Genomic DNA, 25774 nt, shown 5'->3' with positions numbered 1-25774 from the left:
CTCACAAATTTGAAAAATGAAATCCAGGGACATGACGGTGAGAGTCTTGTAGTTTTTCAGCCCTGGTGCACAGAGACCTGACCTTGAAGGAGCCCGAATTTCATGCCTGTAAATTTTAACCCTTTTCCTGCTTCACTTCATATATATATATATATATATATATATATATATATATATATAATATATATATATATATATATATACCTTTGCATAGGTACTTTCCTCCTCTTGGAATGTTTTTCTCCCAGATGTTTGCTTGGCTTACTCCTCCAAGTCTGTTCAAATGTTCAATTTTCGGTGAAGTCTGCCCTGACTTCCTATTTAAAATTGCAGTTTTCCATCTGCTTTCATACATCCTTACCCTGCTCTATTTTGTTTTTCAATATTGTCTTCTAACATCTATACAACTTACTTATGATGTGTTTAGTTCATTGTCTGCCTCCCTCTACTAGAATATAATATTGCAAGAATAGGGATTTCTTTTCACTAATGTTATTTCTCAAAATTCTCAAACACTGCTTGGCATGTGGCGGTTGTTCATTAAGTATTTGTTGAATGGATAAATAAGTACAAAAAACTAAATGCTATGCAACAACTATAGAATATGGTGCCCTTCAAAAGGCTTTGGATGTGTCATTTAATGTCACAAATGACAAGAAGACACTTAGACCTTGTTCACTTAGCTCATGCTGTGTCACATTGGAGCTCTATGTGCTAATAGCCTTCTATGACTGACCGTTATGCATCAATATTCTAGGATTTGGAGGCTTTCTCACACCTCTTTCTTCTGTGCAAATACGTATGTGATAATCTTACTGCCCCACTGTGCAGCAAATTGCTCAAAAGTAAGACCTGTTTTCTTACATTTCTTTATTCTGCTCTCAGGGTGCAAATTCAAATCCAGAACACATGAGGCAATAAGTAATAAATGTTGATGCCAGAGGGTCTGATTGCACTGAAGGTCCACAGCTGGCAGGGCCAGGAGCACCTTTTTCTGATCCTTGCTGTCCAAAGCTATTTTCTGCAACCCATCTTGCAATGCTTTTAGTACTGTTTCTTTCCTGTCTGTGGGAGTTTCTTCATGGTGTTTTCCTCATGTAGTATAATAATTTTCATCTACAGATATCTAAAGATCATCTCATTCTCACACAATTAGAAAGGGGTAATGGAGGTTTTAATCAATAAGAAACATTAAATTTGTATTTCTTCATATTGCTATAGTTCGTGTACTGAAATGAAACAATTGTTATTATTTGTCTGTAAAAATAGTTGACATCATGCAGATCACTGTCTTTTTAGATGCTTTCTAATTTCAGAACAACTATTTTCCCCTTGATTATTCACCCTTTTTAGTATATGATTTGGAAAAGAATACTACTTAGATTGTGGAAATGTAGTTTTTGAAAGCATAAGTGTCACTTCACACAATCAGTTTAGCTTGATATTCTTTCTTTCTTAGAGTATAATTCTGTACAAAGTTATAGAACCTTAAACTTTGGATAAGAATTTGGGATGTGGGGGTCAAAAGGATTCAAGTACCTAAGGAATGCTGACTATCTGTTTTTCCACAAAGAAGATATTAGTATAAATAGATAATTTTTATTAGTAAATGTTAATTCTGAATTTATAAAGTCTATCTCGTGAGAATATTACAGAATATAGGCAAGATCCCTATTACAAAATCCTTCCATTTTAGGGAAGTTTTTGTGGTAATCAGAGTCCAACACAGTAATTTAAATCCCATGGGTTATTTTTAGCAGACTCAATATACTAAGTTTTAATGTCTCAAAAATCTTACAGGCTTCATAAAGGTGACTGAAATAGAATTGTATTATTACAGAAATAATCAGTCTATATGAACTTTATTTATATTCTGATTATCACTTTCAGGTAAATGAAAAATAGAAATATTAGGTTCTCTGAAGATTGCCTTCTTGGTTTTCAGACAAGGCTAGATCCAGACTCTTGTATTATAGAGTACATAACATAGAGTCACTCTAATAATGTGTGAATTGTGATCCTTGGATTATGATTGAAATAATTGTTTATTATTTTAAAAATTAGTTCATACAATTAATCCACAGATTTTTGTATTTTTTTAAAGAGAGAGAGAGAGAGAAAGAATTTTAATATTTATTTTTTAGTTTTCAGCGGACACATCTTTCTTTGTATGTGGTGCTGAGGATCAAACCCGGGCCGCACGTATGCCAGGCAAGCGCGCTACCGCTTGAGCCACATCCCCAGCCCAGATTTTTGTATTTTTATGTTCTACAAGCAGTGAGTTCCCGTATGAGGTTTGATTAGTGTGAAACAGTCTTGCACAGAAGTAGCTGCACAAATGTATAAAGATAGAAGTTTGTATATATAATGAAGGAGTATAAAAGTGATTCTAATGAGAGAGAAGATCAGAAACGGGCCTATTTTTATGAACCTGTGGTTTGTGCTAAGCTTTGAATGATATTTGTTTTTATGCTGTACAAAGTGAAGAGGGTGTTCCACTGCAAATGGATGGTGTTGCTAAAGCTTGTTGTTTGGAAAGTTGGAACATGGTCATAGAAGGTAGGGATTGCAGAAACTGGGAGACTTAGACCCAAATCCTGCCAGGAAAGGCCTTCATGTAGGAAGTTTTCAAAATGTCATTTGGGTGTACCCTCTGAGGATCTCCTAAAAGCTGTGAACCTTTCCCTCATATGTATGTATACACATTTATATAACCTTTTGTAAGCACCATGGATCCTATTGCTTAAGTCCGTGAAGAGCCATTAGGGAAGAGAAGGAAGAAAATTATTTGTAACAGGTGCTTGCTATGGACCAGTTGTATTCACATCCATTGTTACATTTAGTTTTCATAGCAGTCATAATAATATAGATGATATTATTTCTGTTTTATAGATGAGAAGACTGAGGTTCCAAGGGTAAAATAATATAACCTTGATAATTTAGGTACAGCATGCGTATATCAGGTAGTTGAGCCAGGATTTGCAACTACAAAACCTATACAATTTCCATTATCTCATTCTACCATATACTAGACCATGAGTAAATTATATAACTCTTTCAAACTTAAGGTTTTTTATTCAAATAAAAAGGAGATTAAGTATCTATTTGCATTCTGGTTCTAGTTAAATGATAAAAATTCATGGAACATGCTTACCATGTAAGTTTTCAAAAACATTATTGCTAGCGATATGCTTTAGAAATATTCATGTCTTTAGGATCTGCAAATGATCTCCACTCTATGGATGGTCTGTATGGTCATATATTTTCCACCTAAATCTGTTCTTCTGTGTTACTAAGTGAGGCTTAGAGATATGATTCAGCTCTCCTTTGTTCCATGGTGTGTGAGAGGCTTTTATTACCAACACTGGTCTTCACATTACAAGCCTTTCCTGGCATTATGATCTGGATTTCACTTTGCTTCCTTCCTTGACTGATGATTTTGTGAGTGTTTTCAAATCCAGTTCTCTTAACAGTCAGGGCTTAAGAGTCTTTATTGGCCTTGCAGCTCTTGCGGTTGTAAACTGTTTCACTTATGCTGTAGTTTTTGATCTCTTTCTTTCTTAGGATCATATCAAAGCAGAGTTGGATAGTTCCAACTTTCCAAACAACAAGCTTTAGCAACACCACTCCATTTGCAAGTTAGTGAAAATTTCTGAGTGATTGCTTTGGGCTTACCAGTGCCCAGATACTCCAGGAATCCTTTAGACTTCTTTCTCTCTCTATTCTTTATTTAAAGCCAGAGATAATTTATTTTCTAACCTTCAAGGTAAGCATGACCAAGGATACTAATTTCTTAAAATAGGGTTTTGTTGGTGTTTTTTCCTACTGCAAGAAAGTCAATTGTATAAAAATGTTACTATGTTCCTAAATCTCTTCTTCAGTAGTTATGGAAAGGAAAAGGATATGGGGTGAAGAAAAATCTCTGGAAACTAGGAAGAAAAATTATTGTGGCATTATTTGTCTGAAAGATTTTTAAAGGAATGACTTTTATAAAATGTAACAAGAAATGATTTTTTACTCTTTTAGTGTCTGCCTAATAAAAACGTTTTGATTGTCTATAAACGATTCCATTTTACTTGTTGCATTTCTTATTAATTTGATATATTTCTATAGTATTTTAGGGTCAAATTAAGGTATCATATTCAGCTGCATCCAGTGTTTTGTGGAGAAGGAAGTGTACTTTTCTAAATACTGGTTACTTAACATTGAATTTGTTTTTGTCTATTCATGGATTGAGAGATTCACTCAACAACTCTTCTTTCAAGAATTTTTTTTGTATTGCAAAGTTTAGTACATGCTGTGATAAAATTAATAAGATCATTAATGGCAAGAAGCTTAAGATCTAGAAGAGCTAAAAGAGACATGAATAGCTTAGTTTAACCCAGTGTAGCTTACATGCCATAATTTAAAAATACTAGGGCTATTTGTGATTGAGACTATATGAAGTCTCCACAAAGGCATTGATATTGACCTGAAGAATGAATAGACTTTTGCCAGACAGAAAATGGAATGAAGGAATTCTGAGGGATTTTTCTAAGAGGATGAGATACAAGAATCTATGCTTTATTGTTAGGGCTATAAAAATCTCCTACTATCTAGAGTTTAGGTTTGAGATTGAGAAACATAGGAGATAAGGCTTGCAGAGTAGATTTGGATCAGGTTGTGAAAATCTCTCATATTCTGATGGGTTTAGGAAATACATCTGTCTAATCAGCTTCTGGGTTTTAAATGAAATATTAGGAATCAGAACTACGGTCTTTAAAAAATAATAGCAGGAATCATTTTAGATGAATTAATTTGGCCCAGCTTTTTCATATTTAACATATTTATATTTATTTTAAAACTATTAGAATAAAATTTAATATGATCTTTCCCCTAGATTTTCTTATCTCCTTATCTTTTGCCACAACTCCAAGAATCTTCTACTCTTGAACTTCCAGCTTTTCCTTTGGACAGTTTACCAGCTGCAGTTCAAATCCTGCTATGTATAAAATAAAGACTAGTGTACCCAAATTAGCAAGAAAATTTGAAAGTTAACCATTGAGGATTAATCACTTCAGGTTGTCTCATCAAATTGTTTTATAAAAGGCTTAAGTTTGGTTGGCTGTGCAGTGTAGTAGATTGTGTAGCATAAACAGGAATCATTCCAGGTAGTCATAAGTATTACTTGCCTTTTACAGTTCCCTTCCTGTTTGATCCTTTAAGGAACCTCATTTATGAACTCTTGATTTGACACAGGTGTGGTCTTAATTTAGGAGCTTGGAAAATGCCTTCCATAGAAGTAGTAAGAAAAGAGAATAGGTTCTTGTCACCCTACTTCCATTTGCTGGCTGCAAGCCACTTCAGTCACTGGCAGAGTAACCTGATCTCCATCTAGTGGCCAAATGGACTTACATCATCAGAAGGGAAAGACTCCTTTGCATTCCTGCAGCCTGTGTCAGCACTAGGCCCCCTGCATGGGAGGTCTACTCACTTCTGTGTTGTGTGATTCCTCTTGGGTAGGAGATGTTTCTTTGGATCAACAGTGAAGGCTGGGAAAACAACCTACTAAGCTATTTGTCAGGAATTGACCCTCTCTTTCCCTGATTTCTCTGTAAAGTAGCAAACAAACTGCCCATATTTAGATAAATAGTATAGTTACATGATTTACCTCTGCCCTTACTGTCTTTGCTGTATTTCAGCTTTCTAGAGGTATTATCTTTGAACCCATTGTTGATTTGAATTTTTGTTTTGTAAGTAAACCATTGTTATAATTTTAAATGAGTACAGCTTTCAAAAGAATACTGACTGAGCAATTAATATAAAATGTGTTCATTGATATGCTTTGAGAACATGTGTTTTCCTATATTAGACAACTATAAAAACAAATGCAAATTGCTATTACAACCAGAGTTTCTAGAACCCATTATTAAAAATTCCATATTTATTACAATGACATACCATGGGTTAATCATAAACCAAAATTTTTCTTGCTGTATTTCATGATGTTTTCTATAAAAGTATATTTTTAGTTTGTTACATTTATGTTTCTCTTAAGAATGTTATTACAGGTATATCACAAATTTCCTGAGAAATTAAATCATATTCGCTCAAAAACTTTTGGTAACTTGGGTGCTCTCATAATACAATCATTTCACCTATAACCCTTCTTGCATTGCCTCATACATGAGGTCTTGGGGACACCTCACATCTAAACCATAACAATATTCCTTTTCAGAAAGAGAAACCCTCTGACATGCCCAAGAGAAGAGCCTTTGTGATGAGAAAATCAGGAAGTTCTTCCCTTAAATCTTTACAAGACCTACCTGTTGGTAGCCCTACCCTGTGCACAAAAAATGCCACTTTTTTTAGACCTAAGTTTTAAATATTAATGGGTAGTTTCTTACACAAAGGATGAGATCAAAACAAACAGAAAAAAATGATCTTTGAAAAACTTCCCAGTACAGATACTAGGAAGACATTTCACAAAAGGACAATTGCTATTCTCAGAGAGGTAAGAAAAAAATATTACAATTAAAAACCAAAAACAGATATTATTTTAATGTAGGAATCTTCAAAGAATAAGGAAGACCTCTAGAAAATTAAAAAGTAGTAGCAGAAGTTTAAAAAAAATCAACATAATATATTGGATATTAGGGAACACTTCTAAAACACAAAATTATTAATAAAAGAAAGAATGTGGGAAAGTTTTATCTGACTAATTCAAACTCTAGGAAGAGAAAACACAATAGGAAAGAAAAGAACATAAAAGGTAATTTAAGAAATTCTAAGTTTTCTAAGAAATCTCCCTAGTGCTTTCCATGATGGTTCCACCTATTTGCAGTGCCACCAGCAATGTATAAATGTGCCTTTTCCCCTACATCCTCACCAACACTTGTTATTGCATTGTGACTAGAGTGAAATGTAATCTTAGAGTAGTTTCAATTTGACTTTCTCTAATTACTAGAGTTTTTGAACTTTTTTTTCATATATTTGTTGATCCATTGTATATCTTCTTCTGAGAAGTGTCTGTTCAGTTCCTTTGTCCATTTATTGATTGTGTTTTTCTTTTCTTTTTTGGTGTTAACTTGAGTTCTTTATATATCCTGGAAATGAGTGCTCTACGTGATGTGCATGTAGTAAAGATGTTCTCCAATTCTGTAGTCTCTCTCTTCACATTATTGATTGTTTCCTTTGCTGAGAAGAATCTTTTTAGTTTGAATCCATCCCATTTATTAATTCTTAATTTTATTTCCTGTGCTTCAGAAGTCTGGTTAAGGAAGTCAGGACCTAATCCAACATGATAAGATTTGGTCCTACTTTTTCTTCCATTAGGTTCAAGGTCTCTGGTATGATTCCTAGGTCCTTGATCCATTTTTGAGTTGACTTTTGTGCATGGTGAGAGATAATGGTTTAATTTTATTTGCTGCATATAGATTTCCAGTTTATTTGACCCCGCTATCCCACTCCTCAGTATATACCCAAAGGTCTTAAAATCACCATACTATAGTAACATAGCCTTATTAATGTTCACAGCAGCTCAATTCACAATAGCTAAACAGTGGAACCAACCTTGATGCCCTTCAATGGATGAGTGGATAAAGAAACTGTGGTATGTATACACAATGGAATATTACTCAGATTTAAAAGAGAATAAAATTATGGCATTTTCAGGTTAATGGATGGTGTGGAGAATATCATGCTAAGCGAAATAAGCCAATCCCCCAAAACCAAAGGCCAAATGTTCTCTCTGATAGGTGGATGCTGATCCATAATGAGTGTGTGTGTGCCAGGGGCGGGGGTAGAATGGAGTAACTTTGGGCAAAGGGAAAGGAGGAGGAAGGAGAGGGGAGGAGGCATGTGCGCAGGAAAGATGGTGGAATGAGATGGGCAGTATTACCCTATGATGTGACTCTACATCGTGCACAACTAGAGAAATGAAAATTAGTGCTCCAATTATGTAAAATGAATTGCTGTCGTGTATAACTAGTTTGAACAAATAAATAATGTAAATTTTCACTGAACAACAGGTGTTTAGTATATCAAATTGATCCACTTGAAATTTGGTAATGAAGAAATGGAAAACAGGTTATACAAACTGTGGTAGAAATCCTAATGGCACTGGGCTTCTCCACAGCATTGGAAACCAAGGGGAAAATTGTTCCCAACCTAGAATTTATATTTAGCTGCACTGTTAATCATGTGTGCAGGTAGAAAACACTATCCAATGTGCAAATCTAAAAAACTTGCATTTCTCAGAAAGCAACTCACTATATGATATGTTCCATAAGGAGGATGTAGCCAAGAAAGAGGAAGGCATGGGTACAAGAGTGGCTTTAACCATGGAAGAGGCAAATGTAATCAATTGATAGTGAAAAAGTGTCCTAGCTGTGCAGGGGGCCTGAAAACAACCCCTCCAAAATGTAGAGGGAAGACAAAGGGGTCTAGAAAGAGTGGACATCTTGGTTTTTTTCTGGCATGGAGACTGGATCCAGGGTACTCTACCATTGAGCCATATCCCCAGCACTTTTATTTATTGATTTTTTTTTTTCTATTTTGAGACAGTCTAGCTAATTTGCTTAGGGCCTCATTAGATTGCTGAGTCTGCCCTCAAACTTGCAATCTTTCACCCTCATGCTTCCAAGTCCCTGAGATTACAGGTGTGTGCCCCTACTCCCAGTCTTTTTTAAAACAGGAACTAGTAATGTGACATAATGGTGCCATGAGAAGAGTTCACTGGTTTGGTGAGAATTGTGGAACAATTAGAGATAGATACATAAAATAGAACTATGAATTAATGAAGAGTCCTTAAATAGTACATTGATTAGTGGGGAAAATGAAAAATAGTTTACAGTAGTAATAGTATATAATAGTATATTCACTATAATAATAACATACTTATGTAGTATGATAAAAACATATTTATATAATAAATAATTCATCTTGAATTGTTAATGATACCACTCTATGAGAAAGATGAGAGAAGGAAAAATGCATAATATGTGTTTGAAGTGAGAGAGGTAAAATAACCCTTACCTTTTAGTAGGAAGTCAATAGATTATGTCTAAAATTGAAAAATAAAGATTATATGAGCCAGATGTGGAGGCTCATGTCTTTATTCCCAGCAGGAAGCTGAAGGAGGAGGATATAAGTTCAAGGTTGTCCTAGGCAACTTAATGAGACACTGTCTCAAAAAGTAAAAAGGAATGCAGATGTGGCTCAGAGGTAGGGCATTCCTGGGTTCAATTCCCAGTACCACACACACACACACACACACACACATACACACACACAAATATATATATATAATATTTATAAAATATGCACACATATATTTATATATGAATATTACTTAGAAATATGGAGGTAAATATCAGGTGTCATAGTAAGCAGAAGCATTTACCTTTAAGAGTGGGAATTGTAGAGGTGAGAACAGATGATTAGACACAAGATTTCTATTTTTGTTGTACATCTTCTAATATTATTTGAGCTATTAAACTATGTACATTTATTACCTTGATAAAAATACAAAATTAGTTTAAAATAATAAGTAAAAATTCAGCAAGTGGAAAGAGGAATACCAGTAGGAATGATATAATTCCTCAGGCATAGAGATTCAATTTAACTCATCTTTGGATTTAACTCATCTCAGTATTTAAAATAATAGTATTTCTTTAAAGAGAGAGAGAGAGGAGAGAGAGAGAATTTTTAATATTTATATTTTAGTTCTCGGTGAACACAACATCTTTGTTGGTATGTGGTGCTGAGGATCGAACCCAGGCGAGCGCGCTACCGCTTGAGCCACATCACCAGCCCCCAAAAAATAATAGTATTTTTAATGTAAGTGAATGAGCTAATTGGTTAATTTTCCTTCTTTCACTGCAAAATGCCTCAAAGTTTCCAGTTATGGAGCAATCAGGCTCCACCTTGTCTCTCCCACTGAATGCAGCTATAAAACCTGGACAGAATTCATAAGCACCTATTTGAAGTCTCTGAAAAAAAAAATAAATGGTAGCAGATGGCCCAAGGAAGACCAGAATTTAAACTATCACTGAATTAGCTATGAATTTCTCCATCTTTCTTTCCAAATTTCCTGACTTTGACTCAAGTTAACCTGATAACTGAAGTAGAAGGGAATTTCCTCAGCCTCTTAAAGGGCATCTGCCAAACTCTGAAGCTAGTGCCATATTTTATGGTGAATGGCCAAATGCTTTCCCCTAACACTTGGAATAAGGTAGAGATTACCATGCCCACCACTCTCATATTTCAGCATCAAACTGAAAGTCTTACACAGTGCAACAAGAAAATTAAAATGAATAAAAGGCACACAGATGAGAAAAAAATGAAATAAAACTGTCCCTATTTGCAAATAATATAAATGCCTACCTAGAAAATCTCATGAAATCTACCCAATCATTAAGCAAACAAGCAAAAAAATTATTTAGAACTAATAAGGATATTTAGCAAGTTCAAAAATCAATCATACTTCTATAATTTAGTTAACTAATAATTAAAATCTTTATATGCATATATACACATGCCCATACTGTTTACAAGTAGCTCCTCCTAAAAATGAAATAATTAGTTATAAATTATAAATCTAACAAGACTTGTACAGGATATGTATGCTGAAAACTATAAAACACTAATGAAAGATAACTTAAATAAGTGGAGAGAGACAGAGTTCATGGATCAGAAAATTTGACATAATAAAGATGACAGTTCTTTCCACATTGACTTATAGATGTAATGCAATCCAACCAAAGTCCTAGAAAGTTTTTTTTATATCTATAAACAAGCTGATTCTAAAATTTATATGGGAAGGGAAAGGAGCTAAAATATCCAAAACAATTTATTTTATTTTTTATCATATGATTTATTTTTATTTTTTTTAGTCCTACATGACAGCAGAATGTATTTTGACATATAATACATACATGGAATGTACATACATCAATCATATTGTCTATTCTATTTTGCTGCCCTTCCTATCCTCCCTACTCCTCCCCTCCTCTCCCATCCTTTCTCTCTATCCAATCTAATGTGACACACTTTTTTTCTTTTTCTCATCACAACATCATACATGTATTCTGTATAACAATGAGGTTCTCCTTCCATCTTCCATGCAACTCCCCTTCTCCCTCTTTTTCCCTCACACCTCTCCTATTTAGTGGTAGTCTTCTTTTCATGCTCTTCCTCCCTATCCCATTTTGAGTCACCCCCCCTTACATCAGAGAAAACATTAGGCATTTGCTTTTTAGGGATTGGCTAACTTCACTTAGCATAATCTGCTCTAATGCCATCCATTTGCCTGCAAATGCCATGATCTTGTTATTTTTTAGTTCTGAGTAATATTCCATTGTGTATAAATGCCACTTTTTTAATCCATTCATCTATTGAAGGGCATCTAGGTTGGTTCCACATGCTAGCTATTGTGAATTGTGCTGCTGTAAACATTGATGTGGCTGTGTCTCTGTAGTATGCTCTTTTTAGGTCTTTTGGGTATAGTCCGAGAGGAGAATAGTCAAAACAATTTTTAAAAGAAGAATAAAATTGGAAGAATCATACCACACAATTTTAATATTTATTATGATACTACAATAATGTAAGATAGTGTGATGTTGGCAAAAGGATAAAAAACCAAATCAATGGAATGGAAGAGAATGTCTAAAATAGACCTAGAGACATGTTGCCAATTAATTTACAGTCAGGCTGCCAAAGCAGTTAATGAAGATGTTGCAAATTTTCCAGTACCATTCAAGTGACCAAGGCAACAGGATTTGATCTTGATTTCTTGAAGAGCAAGCCTACTAACTAACATGAAGGAGGTGACAACAAGCACAGTAGAAACAGGGTATTTGACTAGGTATCCCAAATGTCACTCATAATCCACTATAGCAACCAATTACTTTCTCAGAACTAATGGTAACTCTTAGGACTCCTGTCTTTTTTCCTGGTTAAAAAAATAGGGCATTGAAGGATAGGTCCCATAGGCAGATAGCTTCTCCTCAAGAATGGAGTTGAGGTCTGGGGTTGTAGCTCAGATAGTAGAGCATTTGCCTTGCATGTATGAGGCACTGGGTTCAATCCTCAGCACCATATAAAAACAAGTAAATAAAATAAAGGTATTGTGTCTGTCTACAACTAAATTTTTTAAAAAATAATGGATTGGATCACAGAGGTTAAAGAACTTTATTTTTGTAGTAAAGTGATCTGGGGTGTGTGTGTGTGTGTGTGTGTGTGTGTGTGTGTGTGTGTGTTTGTCGCTGGTGATCAAACCTGGAGCATACAGGGTAAATGCTCTACCACTGAACCACAGTCCCAGCCTACCCCATGTTGCTTAGAGGAAGGACTCTCCATCGTGGAAATGGGCTTGTATGAAAAAGATTATCATAATTTATAAACAAACTGCAAAAATGGATAAAAGGAAAAGCACTCTTAAATTTATTTGTTGACATCTTTGAATATAAAGGATAGTAATAAAATTAATTTCAAGTTCCTGGTTCTAATTATGTATAGGACCATTTTCTAATTATGTCTAAATCCCATCAAAAATTTAAAAATTGTTGAATTGCAGAACTGGACAAGATTCATTTAGTCTTATATTGACCTGGAAAAGGGTCATGAAATCTTCTAATTTTTATTTGGCACTAAATCATTAAACATCTACCTGAATGTATAGATTAAACACCAGGAAGACCTTTGATATTGTGGATATGAAGAGAAATTCATATGTGGTTAAAAACAGCATTACACTTTTAGAAGAACTGCAGGTAAGTCCCAGGGGAGCATTAGGGGATCATTGTGGGCCTTTTCTGAAGATGCAGGCATAGTAATGTAATGTTAGCAAGACAGAGATTATTACCAAGATTAATTATGTTGGCTTTAACCCATGAGACAAAACTGCTGAAATCAAATGATTGTTGTTGACTTAAGCATTAATTTTTTAAATTAGTTCTTTTGCTATTGCTATGTTTCTAGTTTTTAATCTCCCAATATTATGCTTACTGATTTATGTGGATGTTTTGATCTGCTATAATACTGTCTTTACAGGACTCATTTTGTAACACCAGTCATTCCTCTGCTTGTCTATAGTGTTTTTCCTTTCTGACTGAATTTCCCCACACCTGCCCATTTTCAACAAATGGCTGCTTGTATGTATTTGTGTAATTCTACAAATAGTTAACTCTCTCACTCAATTTGACAGGATTTAATGAGCCTGTATCTTGTACAGTCCACATTCATGAATGAAAATATTGATCCTAACATTTATAATTCAGTAGAAAAAATGTTTACTCTCTATTGCCATTCTCTGCTTGATTGCTCATTAGTGTTCTAAAGTTTCATGTATGTACTCACGTATTAAGATTATAGTTTTTTAGGTAATTTTTTTAGGTGTAGATGGACATAATATCTTTATTATACACACACACACACATATATATATTTTTTAATGCTCAACCACTGAGCTACAGCCCAGCCCAAGATGACATTTTTTCCCCCTACTCTGCTTTACCAACGAAAATGTGGAAATATTTATCTTTTAATGCTGAGTAATATTCCATTGTGTATATATACCAAAGTTTCCCTATCTACCGAAGGGCATCTGGGTTGGTTCCACAATTTAGCTATTGTGAATTGTGCTTCTATTAACATTGATATGGCTGTGCCCATATAGTATGCTGTTTTTAAATCCTTTGGGTATAAACTGAAAAGTGGGATAGCTGGGTCAAATGGTGGTTCCAAGTTTCCCAAGGAATCTCCATACTGCTTTCCAGACTGTCTGCACCAATTTGCAGTCCCACCAGCAAAGTGACTGTGCCTTTTCCCCCATATCCTTGCCAACACTTATTGTTTGTATTCTTGATTACTGCCATTCTGCCTGGAGTGAGAGGAAATCTTAGAGTTGTTTTGATTTGAATTTCTCTAATTGCTAGAGATGTTGAACATTGTTTCATATGTTTGTTGATTGATCGTATATCCTCTTCCAAGAAGTTTCTGTTCAGTTCCTTGGCCCATTTATTGATTGGGTTATTTGTTTTTTTCAAAACGATTTCTAATTATCTTTTGTATTCTATATTTCTGTAATGTCCATCATAATATTTCCTTTTTCATCACGATGTTAGTAACTTGAGTTTTCTCTCTCCTCTTCATTAGCATGGCTAATGGTTCATGAATTTTTTTTTTATTTTTTCAAAGAACCAACTTTTTGTTTTGTCAATTTTTCCACTTATTTCAATTTCATGGATTTCAGCTCTGATTTTAATTATTTCCTGTCTTCTACTGCTTTGGGGGTTGATTTCTTCTTTTTCTAAGGCTTTGAGATATAATGTTAGGTCATTTATTTGTTGACTTTTTCTTCTTTGAAGGAATTAACTCCATGCAATGGACTTTCCTCTTAGAACTGCCTTCATAGTTTCCCAGAGATTTTGATATCTTGTAACAGTGTTCTCATTTATCTCTAAGAATTTTTAATCTCTTCCTTCATATCTTTTGCAATAATAGCATATTATTTAGTCTCCAGGTGTTGGAGTATTTTTTATTTTTATTTTATCATTGATTTCTAATTTCATTCCATTATGGTCTGATAGAATGCAGGGTAGTATCTCTACTTTTTTGTATTCACTAAGTTTGCTTTGTGAATATATGGTCTATTTTAAAGAAGGATCCATGTGCTTCTAAGAAGAAAGTATAATCACTTATTGATGGATAATATACTATTTCTGTTAAGTCTAAGTTATTGATTTTTGTATTAATGAGTTCTATACTTTCTTTGTTTAACTTTTGTTTTGAAGGTCTATCCAGTGGTGAAAGGTGATTTAAAGTCACCCAGAATTATTGTGTTGTGGTTTATTTGACTCTTGAACTTAAGAAGAGTTTGATTGATAAACGTAGATGCTCTATTGTTTGGGGCATACATATTTATAACTGTTATGTCTTGTTGATGTATGGTTCCCTTAAGCAGTATGAAATGTCCATCTTTCTCCCTTTTGATTAACTTAGGCTTTAAGTTTGCTTTGTTTGATATGAGAATGGAAACCCCTACTTGTTTATGTAGACCATGTGAATGATTATATTTTATCCCACAACCTTTCACCTGTAGTCTGTGGGTGTCTTCCTATGAATTAGTCTCTTGAAGGCAGCATATTATTGGGTCATTTTTATTAATCAAATCTACCAGCCTCTGTCTTTTGATTGGTGAGTTTAGGCCATTAACATTTAGGGTTATTATTGAGACATGATTTTGTTTTCCAATCATTTTTGTTTACTTTTGGTATTTAGCTTGGCTTGGTTTCTCCTTTGGTTGGCTTTTCCTTTATTGTAGTTCCTCCCTTTGCAGATTTTCATTGTTGTTTTTCATTTCTTCCTTGTGGAATATTTTTCCAAGAATGTAGTACAGGCTTTCTTGCTGTAAATTCATTTAGTTTTTGTTTAGCATGGAAGGATTTTATTTCATTGTAAAATTTGAAGCTCAATTTTGCTGGATATAAGATTCTTGGTTGGCATCCATTATCTTTTAGAGCTTGGTATATGTTGTTCCAGAATCTCCTGGCTTTTATTAGAGTCTGGATTGAAAAATGTGCTGAGGTCCAAATTGGTCTTCCCTTAGGTAACTTGATTTTTCTCTCTAGCAGCCTTTAAAATTCTATCCTCATTCTGTATGCTGGGCATTTTCATTATAAAGTGTCTTGGTGTAGACCTGTTGTAATTTTGTTTGTTGTCCCTTGATAGAAGTGCGATATCCCATATATCAGTTAGTTTCTACTTTTACATTTACAGTTTTGTCAGTATAATTTGATGTCCTATAGGCCTCTTGTTTTGATTTTCTAATTAACTCTTCATGCTTGGGAAATTTTCTGATATTATTTCATTGATGAGATTGTGCATTCCTTTGGTTTGAATCTCTGAACCTTCCTCTATCCCAGTGAATCTTAAATTTGGTCTTTTGATGGTATCCCATAATTCTTGGATATTCTATTCATGGTTTCTTACCACCTTCACTGTGAGGTCAGTTTTATTTTCAAGATTGTGTATTTTGTCTTCATTGTCTGAGGTCCTGTCTTCCAAGTGATCTAGTCTGTTGGTGATGCTATCTATTGGGTTTTTAAATTGGCTTATTGTTTATTTCTTTCAAGGATTTCTGTTTGGGTTTTTTTTTTTTTTCCCAGTGTCTCTCTTTCTTGAAATAATCTCTTGCAACCTGTATTTGCTCTCTTAACCTCTTTGTTGGAGTGATTGATTTTTGCCTGTATCTGCTCACTTAGGTCATTCTTTAATTCCAAAATTCTTTTATAGTTATGTATATTCTGAACTCCTTCTCTGACATTTTACCTACTGCGCTATCTATGGATTTTATTGTTGTAGTATCTTGGTTTGTTTTGGGGCACTTTCCTACCTTGTTTTTTTATGATGTCTATGTGTCTTCCTTTCTTGCAGTGTAGATCTGAGATATTACAGCTTCTGCCCTATTGTCTTTTAGTGTCCCTATAGGTTACCAATACCTCACTTTTAAGGGAGAGATCAATATTTCAGCGCTCAATGTACCTAACATACAGCCATATATCAGTTAATTTCTACTTTTACATTTACAGTTTTGTCAGAAATGAGTTCAGTTATCTTCTATCATGTAGTCAACAGGCTTGCATAATGGTTTACAGTTTCTAATAGTAGAAGGGAGGACTGGAGGATTAGCTGAGATGTTTATGAGGTAGGATATGAGAGTAAGGAGGTATTAGATTTGATGACTAGTGAGAGGGTAATCATAAGAAGTTGGCTGTTAGTAGGAGAAACAAGAGATAGGCAACCCCATGCAAGACCCCCTGTTACCTCAACAATAGGATAACTGTTAGCACCCCTAGTAGAGAAACCTCTGGTACATCCAGGCCCACAGGGACCTTGGTGACATCTTACCAGGTCCTTAATGTTTGTTGTCCCTGATAGAAGTGCGATATCCCAGTTTCGTGTTGGTGGCATCACAAGTCATACCCTGATGTTGGGCTATGGAGCCATGCTTTGGTGAATAAGGAACCTAGAGCTAGAGGAGGGTGGGTCTCTGTGTAGGCGCAGGGTCGGCCCCTCTCTGGATCTTCAGGCCGCGATGTTGGTTGTTTTTTTAAATGTACAATTAAAATGATTCTCCAACAGCTCAAATTCATCCTGCTTCTTATGGCTTGTTTCTTGGGCAGCTCTAGTGGTGTTTAAAGTTCTCTGCTATTATTGTATTGTGCTGTTCTTCCAATAGGAGATGGTAATTAAGAAACCATGAGATGACAATGAAGAAACCAATCCTTTTTTTTTATCAGAAGAAATTAAGTTCAAATTAAAATTGTATATGTTTAGTCTTTTAAGAATCTTACAGGTTAAGATACCTTTTATTAGTTTGTTGTTGTGTTAAAGGATTACGGATAAGATGTTACTTGTTGGCTGAAGTTTAGAGACTGAAGTGGTCAATGTTTATAACAGTTGATGGCTTTAGAGGTCAACTGAAGTTGTTTTCATCTTGGTCATTGAATTGTTTCTTAGTCGGAGACAGTTAGTATACTCATACTTAACATTTTAGAATTTTATGAGCATAATTAAACTTACATCTGATAACCACAAAGTAGTGATAAATTTGAAAGTGCCAGTGAGAAGAGATATGACCACATCAGGGTAGAAAACAAGAAACACTTCTGAAGGAAAAAGCAAAAAAGAAAGTTCTATGTATATCTAATTAGCTTTTTCAGTGAGCATAAAGGAAAGGTAATTAATGAAATAAGGAGGGAAAATCATGTCAAGAACGGTAGTGCTCAACCTTGATATCCAGTAGAGTCATTTGGGGAACTTTAAATATCTCAATGTGCAGGCCATGTCATTTAACAATTATACCAGAATTCCTGTGGCTAGGACCCAGGCATTACTATAGAGTAAGTCTTTCCTGAGATTCCAGTGCTCAGCCAAGAGTAAGAACTACCAGGCTATAAAGGATGAGCCTCATCACCAGATGGCCTTTAGTGTAACATTATTCAACAATAGACTAGGAGTTGATCAATGTAAAGGCTGAGGTTGGTGAACATTTGCCACTGTAAGGCTGGTTGCATATGGTAACATCAAAATATACATTTAAGTGGCATACATACTGGAGCTACTAAGAATTTCACTATGACACTTGGTAACTTGGAGAAATCCTTAGAGAAGAATCTGCTCTATTTTAGAAAGAGATGTCCCAAAGAACAGTTATCATCAAGGAGAAGAGTATGCTTGGTTTTAAAGCTTCAATGAACTGATTCATCTTCCCAGCTGGTAGCACTAAACTTAAGTAACTAATTCAGATTTGAGGCATTCTTTGAATTCTTAGTAATTCTTAGTTATTCTTAAATGGAAGAAGTCATCCACATACTTAAATCCTTAACAGGTTAATAATTGTGATGTGCATAAGGCATTTGCTCCTTATTTTATGGTGGAATGATTGGATTATGAGTGCCTTAATCAGTGCATTAATCCCCTGAGTGGTAAGTGAAGGCAGGTAGGGTGTGGCTGGAAGAGGTGGGTCATTGGGAGTGTGATTTGGGGGTATATATTTTGCATCTGGTGAGTGGAGTTTCCTCTCTGCTTCCTGATCAGCCCTGAATCACTTTCCTCTACCACCCTTTTCTGCCATAATGTTCTGCCTCATTTCAAGCCACAAGGAATGGAACCAACCTCCTATGAACTGAGACCTCTGAAACTGTGATCCCTCAAAATAAACTTTCCCTCCTCTAAAATTATTCTTTCGGGTCTTTTGGTCACAGGAGTGAAAAAGCTGACTAGAACACTCAGCCTTTCCTTTTCTGCTCTGCCAAGTTAGGTGTTCTTAGTTTGGGTCTTTGGTTCTGTTAAAGAAATTAGACTGCACTGATAATCATCATTCTATTCTTTGTTTCATTTTGATAATTCCTGTGTGAACGTTGCCTAGAAGTAGACTCTTAATGGTAATTGAATGAATCAAAGACTAAAGTGTTTCTATGTTGCTGAGAGTGCTGATTTTCATAGGGTAATTCTTATATTGATTTTTCATAGTAGTTGTGTACAGCTATTAAAGGAGAGGCAGGATTAATTTATTATTATGAGTAATCATTGATGCAGCATCAATTAAGTATTTTTAAATTTATTTTACAGGGAATTCTTAAGAGTAACTGACAGATTTTTACCTCAAAAATTCATCAATGAACTGAAAATGGTGCCTGCAGCTGAGAGACTTGTGATGTACCTGGAGTCCCTCCAAGTTGATCAGCAATCCTATGAGGCAATTCATCTATGTCAACATCATCAGGGTATGTTATAAAAAATTGATGACATCTGTTTCATACTTTCTTCATGGTACTTTCAAATAAATGGTTAGGAATACCTCAACTTTTTCTCAAGTAAAAATTGAATTCATAATACTTAAATACCTTTATGCACAAAGAAATAGTCTCAGTGGAACTTTCTGTAGTTATTATTGAATGGTACATAACTCATGGACTTAATATTTTTCATAGAATTTTTTTAAGTTAAGATTTTTTTCAAGAGAATGGTTACACTTAGTCTTTGATTCATTCATTTAGTGTGAGTGAATTTCACTCTGGGTTTTGGTATTGCATACATATTTGCTGATTCTTGTTTGACATAGCCAAAAATACCACTAATTAATTTTTCCTTGTTTGAAATGGTGTTTTTGTAGGGGCTCATAGGCCAATGTTGCTATATTTAGCAAAGAAAATTGTAGGACACCGAATAAACTTTGAATTTCAGCTATACTAAAAATTTAACTGAGTGTCTTGTATTTTATCTGGCAATACCACATAGGTATTTCTGGAATTCAAGTTTGCTCTTTTGAAGTGGGGCTACTTTTGGGTACCTTTGAGAAATAATTGTGTAGAAAATTTAAAAATCGGTATAATTTTGATAAATGGGGCATATTTAGCATTGTCAGATTAGTACCTGATAGAAGACATACTTTTTAAAAAAAAAAAACAGTGTAGCTGATGAGTATCATGCATGTTAGTTTTTTTAATTAATTTATTTTACAGTAGAATGCATTCTGACATATAGTACACAAATGGAGCACAACTTCTCATTCCTTTGGTTGTACATGGTTCAGGGTCACTTCACTAGTATAATCATACATGTATATAGGGTAATAATATCTGTCTCTTTATACTGTTCTTCCCATCCCCACAACCCTACCTTACTTCCCTCTATACAAATCAAAGTATGCAATTAACATACATATGTTAATTTTAACGCCTATAAGGAGAGACTGTAATTTGTATAGAAGCTATAAGCCAATGCTAAATTATGTTGGAGACTGAACAAGAGTATTCTTGAAAAGGTTTCAGCAGGTCATTATGAAATCTTTGAGCAGTTAGAACACTTCTGAGTCCGAAGGCTTTGAGGAAAATCAATTCTGGCTTTTTATTGTATCAGAAATGAATATTTCTGCATAAGTATATATGGATGTAGGCTTGAATGACATACTATAATTGGAGGCTAATGATACAGCAAAACCTTTGGAAATATTCTAATAAGTACTTTTCTGAACATTTTGCGGGGAGTATGTAGGGTTGAACTCAGGGGCACTCGACCACTAAACCACATTCTCAGCCCTATCTTGTATTTTACTTAGAGACAGGGTCTCACTGAATTGCTTAGTGCCTTGCTGTTGCTAAGGCTGGCTTTGAACTCGTGATTCTCCTGCCTTAGTCTTCAGAGCCATTGGGATTATAAACTTGTGCCACTGCACTCAGCTTTTTTTGGACATTTCTAAAGTTTAGATATATTGTGAGAAGGTCCTTGACCATACAAGTATTTTAAACTGTAAGACCCTGTCTGTTGAGACATGAGAATGAGTGAGGTTAAAAAAGAGTATGAAGAGTAAACCATCTTTAGTATATTTCAGTTGTTTTTTCTTTCATATTTTACCACCTCCAAACTGATATTTACACTGTAAACTAATAGGCATGAAACTAGAGCCTTCATATGTGTTAGTTACTTCTCTTTACCAGGCAGTCTTTAGCAGGTAGTAAATGCTCAATAGAGATTTATTGATTGAAACAATGAAGATTTAATTTTGACTTCTTCAGTCTTCATGTAGCCCGTGTTAGGAGCTGGGATTAAATTAGAGAATTCAACAGGTGTATTTGTAAGTGAAATGCTTTTGTTTTCAGTTTCATCTATACCTGAAAATGTGTTCATTCAAAAAAATATTTATTGAGCACCTACTATTTTCTAAGTATTATGTTTAGTATGTAAGTAAGCAAAACAGATCCAATACCTGTCTCTCTGGAGTTTAAATGTAGGAAAGAAGGCATTCAGGAGTCAATTAGAGAGGCAACTCAAGGTCATTTGTTTATCTGTCAGCCTTGGGGCACTGGAGATATTCATAGTTTCTCAATATAATTTGAAGTACCCCTCCCCCACACTACTACTACTTCTCCACTTCTCTCTCCTTTTTGAGATGATTATGATAATAAAAGAAAACAATATTGAAAGATTTCATGAATGTATTCATGCATATTATAATGAATAGGATTATTTATTGTGATTTCATATAACAACACTGGCAAGTTTTACAGTGTGTCCCTATTTTTTAAAAGTTTGATAAAAACAAAAGTTGTGGAAACATTTCTCCTTATAAGGAGAGCAATGTATGCTACTTGTTCAATGGCACTTGTGTTCTTATAAGTAATGGTTTAAAAATGAGCTGTTCCAGGCCCAGTGGCCCGCCGGCGTGGTACACAGATCAACTCAATTGGAGGAGGGGCAGAGCTGCCACCTGCGCCTGTAAGGTAGGCAGACCTGCGACCTGGAGAACAGGCCGAGCGACTCGCCTGAGTGGTAGACAGACCTACCCAGTTGGAGGAACCAGGCTTCCTGCTGGTGAGGTAGACAGACCACTCCAACTGGAGGAGGGGCCCTGCCGCCTGCCCGTGTGGTCACCTGACCGAGCTCTTGACAAACATAAGGTTTCCCTAACACCCCCACCTCATCAAACACCTTATGAGAAAAACTGATGGAACCTAACCCTAACCCTAACCCAATAGAGTCAAATGTATGAAAGATGATTTATCAAGAGCTCTGTAATGTTTGGAACAATCAATAATAAAAAAGAAAAAGAAAAATGTTTGTGTGTGTGTGTTGGGGGTTCCCCACACTTTTTCCCTTCCATCCTGTGAGGACAAAGCAACAAACAGCTTTGACCTTGAATTTACCAAACTGGGACTTGTTAACTTGTTAATGAATTACCCAATCAAATGTATTTGGTTACAGCAGCATTAAGGTACCCAGTCATCTCTATTTCTTCCCTCTCTGGGAAGGACACATTTACTGGTTCTAGGATTCCTGGCTTCCAGGCCTTGTCCTTTATCACTTTGAGTATTTCAATCCACTGTGTTTTATGCTGCAGTGTTTCTAATGAAAGATCTGATGAAGAACTTATGGGGAAATTATGAGGAGCCCTCCCTCCCTGTCAACCCTGTAGGTGTGCCTAATGCTCTAGAGTGTCTCAGGGAACAGAGCATTGTTATATTATCATGATGTGAGGTGCTACCAACTTTTTGACACTCATATTGAGTGTTGGATGAAAGAAAAAGAAATACCTTAAGTGTAGATATGTTGAGGTCTTTCAACACCAAAGTCAAGACTTTTAGACTTGAAATGAAAGTCCATCAAGTACTGTACAAATTTTAATTTTTAAAAATTACTTATCAGTTTCCATAACCCATTGAACTGAAAATCTTCCGGAGTCCTTTCTTATTCTTACTCTGAAATTGGCAAAGGTCCTGTAGGCCCAAAAGGACATGGCCACTGTGGGTGATGCCCAGGCATGACTGGGTCATTTCTTACTCTGAGCTCACAAGGAGCCACTGTGAGGGAGTCTCAATCCCCGGGTATATAACAGAGTGACTGAGGCTGGGTTTTTGTCCATAAGTACAGGAAGCTCTTGGTGGTGACCTGTCGGACTCCCAGCTAGTTAGTGCGTTTGGTGGTTGGCGGTTGGTGGTTGTGTTCTTTGGCGATTGGTTCTTTGATTTGGGTTTTTTGTTTTGTCTTGTTTTGTTTTTTGATTTTGGTTTGTTGTTTTAGTTTCTTATTTTGTTTTTAGCTAGCATCCTTAGTTGGTGTTCCTGCTTAGGATGCATAGTAAGAGTAGTGAGTCTAGTGTAGTGCCACAGTGGCCTGGCTCCTTCCAGGAGAAGGCCTTCACAGACCATTACCATTGGGCATGGGGCATTTGGTAAGGTGATCCTAGCCCGCCATCTGCGCATTTATTTTCAAGCTCTCTTTATAAGAGAAAGGTAGGCAGAGAGAGTTGAGACTCAGACACATAAAAAGACCAAGTGAAGATGGAGGCACAGATACCCAACTCACATAGTCACCAGGCTAGGTGTGTCTGGAGCCACAAAAAATGGAAGAGGCAAGGAAAGCTTCAAAGAGTACAAAGTCTGTCAACACCTCTGTTTTATTACCTGACATCCACAAATGTGAGGGAACAAATTTTTGTCATTTTAAAACATCTAGTTTGTGGTAATTGATATGGCAGCCCCAGGAAACTAGTTCAAGCTTTTAAGAAGGAAAAAATTTATCTGTTACATGGCCTTTTCATTAAAGATCCATAAACTGTTGTGCAAATGCCTTAAAAACAATGTTAACAATTTTTTAAAATTCCACTTGTTTTCATAAAATTTACATGTTAGGGTAAGACTGTCTGGGGATTTCCCCAACAGTTCCCCTGAAAAGAAAGGCCCAATCTCTGTCTTCAGAATAAATGTTCTAAATCTCTATGAGGAAGAATAATTAAAAAAATGGAGAGGCGGAGTAGTTGCTCTCCTAGCCTATCTACTTTTGACCTCTAAGCAATTAACCCTATTTCTTTTGCAAATCATAAGTGGCTAATTCCCATATCATGCTAAATGCTCATGGCTAGCAAAGTACTCTCCAATGAGGCTGCCTGTTTCTGCACTACCAGATGTGGGGTCCTATGAGTTACTTGTGTTTGTTCCCAATCTGTTTAGGCCACTTGTATTTGATATTGTGCTTTTATAACATATTATATACATAAATGTAATAGCATGGAAATAAAGTTCCTCATTTCTTTAAAAACTATGCTTAATATTTTGGAAAGATCCAATAAAGCTGTGTGAGATAACTATTAAGGATTATAAAGATTAAAATTGCACTCAGATTAATTCACAAGTGCCTTTATTCTCCTCTTAAAGGAACAAAATCTCAGGAAATCTTACTAGTGGGTTAGCTATATGATTTATGCAAGAGACAAAATACTGAACTCCAATAAGTAGACCATGTGCAAAGAAAAGACCCAGGGCTTTCTGAATAGATTGGCAAATGAGCAGACAGCTGTTTTAGGTAAAAAATAAAAGTTTATAATTTTACACTTTTTCATGATTTTCTGGCTTAACTGCTCTTTTCTATTTTAAAAAAGCTTTGCTTAGATATAATTTACATAACAAAGTTCATCCCTATACAGTATACAACTCAATGTTTAACCAACTTTTTCAATTTATTGTTTGGATAGAGGTCTGGACTATATCAAAAGAGGGTTTCTGGTATGTGAACAAAATGCTAAAGAAACAATAATGCATCTTGGATGGGAATTCAAGGAAGGCTATGTTTGAGCTTGAAGACTGATTAGGGAGCAATTAGTTAAACAGGCATACAAAAAGAAGGATGTCCTAAGTAGAACAAACAGTAAATGTAAAGAAAAGATGAAGTCATGTGGCCTATCCAAAAAAAAAAAAAAAAAAAAAAAAAAAAAAGCCTTTATCAGAATGGCTTGGGAAGAAGGCTGTTATTTTTTGAAAACAAATTATGCATCTAAATCAACTATAAAGAATAAAACAAGAAAGAAAAACAAAACATGCCAGGACTGCCTCTAGAAGATTTTGATTCAATGTATGGGTAGGGTTTCCTGCATTATTATTATTATTATTATTATTATTATTATTATTATTATTTTAAAGTTCCACTTTAATTCTGATGTGTAGCCAGGACTGAAAACCACTGAGGTAAGTAGAGTAATGGGATGACAGATGAATTTAGTACCAGAAAGTGAAAGGAAATGACTGTAATTGGCAGAAGTTTTCCTCCTTTAACAAAGCACATGCCTTCCATCCTTACCTGTTCAATATTTGTTAAATCATATTCTTGGAGGAAATGTAACACATGCTTAATTGTATCTTTAACACGATTCTAAGAATCAGTGCCTTCTGCCAATTAGAGGCACCTATTTTTAAAAAAGGGCAAAAAAGGGGTAGGGGCATAAGCGACCCTTGTGTAGTCAATAAAAGTGAGGGAGCTGTCATGAGGACTGGCTTGTTCTCAAGAAAGGCAGAATCACCAAAAGGCAAACAAAAACTACACTAACCAACCGCCCCCTAGAGGCCCATTCCTTGAACCTGGAGGGGACCAGTCGCTAAGAGCTAACGTGAAGGGATCCGGCCCGGACTTCTTAGACCAAGTGTCCCCGCCCCACTGCTGGCTCAGCGGGTCGTCGGGAAGCGCCAGCTGCAGGGACTTCCAGCCCGCTCAGAGGACTGGCCCGTAGCCCGGACTCCTGCCCCCCGCGCGCTAGCGGGCCCACGGCCGCCATTCCTGCCACCCCGGCCGTCACAGGACCCGCCATTCCCTCCTGGCGATCACTCCACGGCGCCCCCGCTCCCGCCGCCCCCTCTCTGGGTCCGGCCTGACCGCCCCGGGACCCGCCTGGCTCCGCCTGAGGGTCCTCCGTGGCTGCCGCTCCTGCGCCTGCGACCTCAGCGGCGGACCTGACCCGGAA

General features: G+C 35.8%; 1 protein-coding gene and 1 pseudogene across 3 annotated transcripts in view; both read left to right on the top strand.

Moving 5' to 3' along the window:
• The window catches only part of LOC113175379 (purine nucleoside phosphorylase LACC1-like), a 192020-nt pseudogene that overhangs the window by 67831 nt on the left and 98415 nt on the right, over positions 1-25774 (top strand). The window lies entirely within an intron of this gene.
• The window catches only part of LOC113175378 (purine nucleoside phosphorylase LACC1), an 18783-nt gene continuing 12239 nt past the window's right edge, over positions 19231-25774 (top strand). The window contains exon 1 of one of the 2 annotated variants that reach the window (XM_077795196.1): positions 19231-19271. The gene's annotated coding sequence lies outside the window, so the exon portion shown is untranslated. Of the gene's footprint in view, positions 19272-25475 lie in introns of those variants that run through there. The other variant, XM_077795197.1, reaches the window with a different exon arrangement.

The sequence above is a fragment of the Urocitellus parryii genome, chromosome 2 (assembly GCF_045843805.1).
Source record: "Urocitellus parryii isolate mUroPar1 chromosome 2, mUroPar1.hap1, whole genome shotgun sequence".
NCBI classification, from domain to species: Eukaryota; Metazoa; Chordata; class Mammalia; order Rodentia; family Sciuridae; genus Urocitellus; species Urocitellus parryii.
The sequence above is the reverse complement of the archived record's forward strand: the minus strand, read 5'-3'. Positions and strand labels throughout refer to the sequence as shown.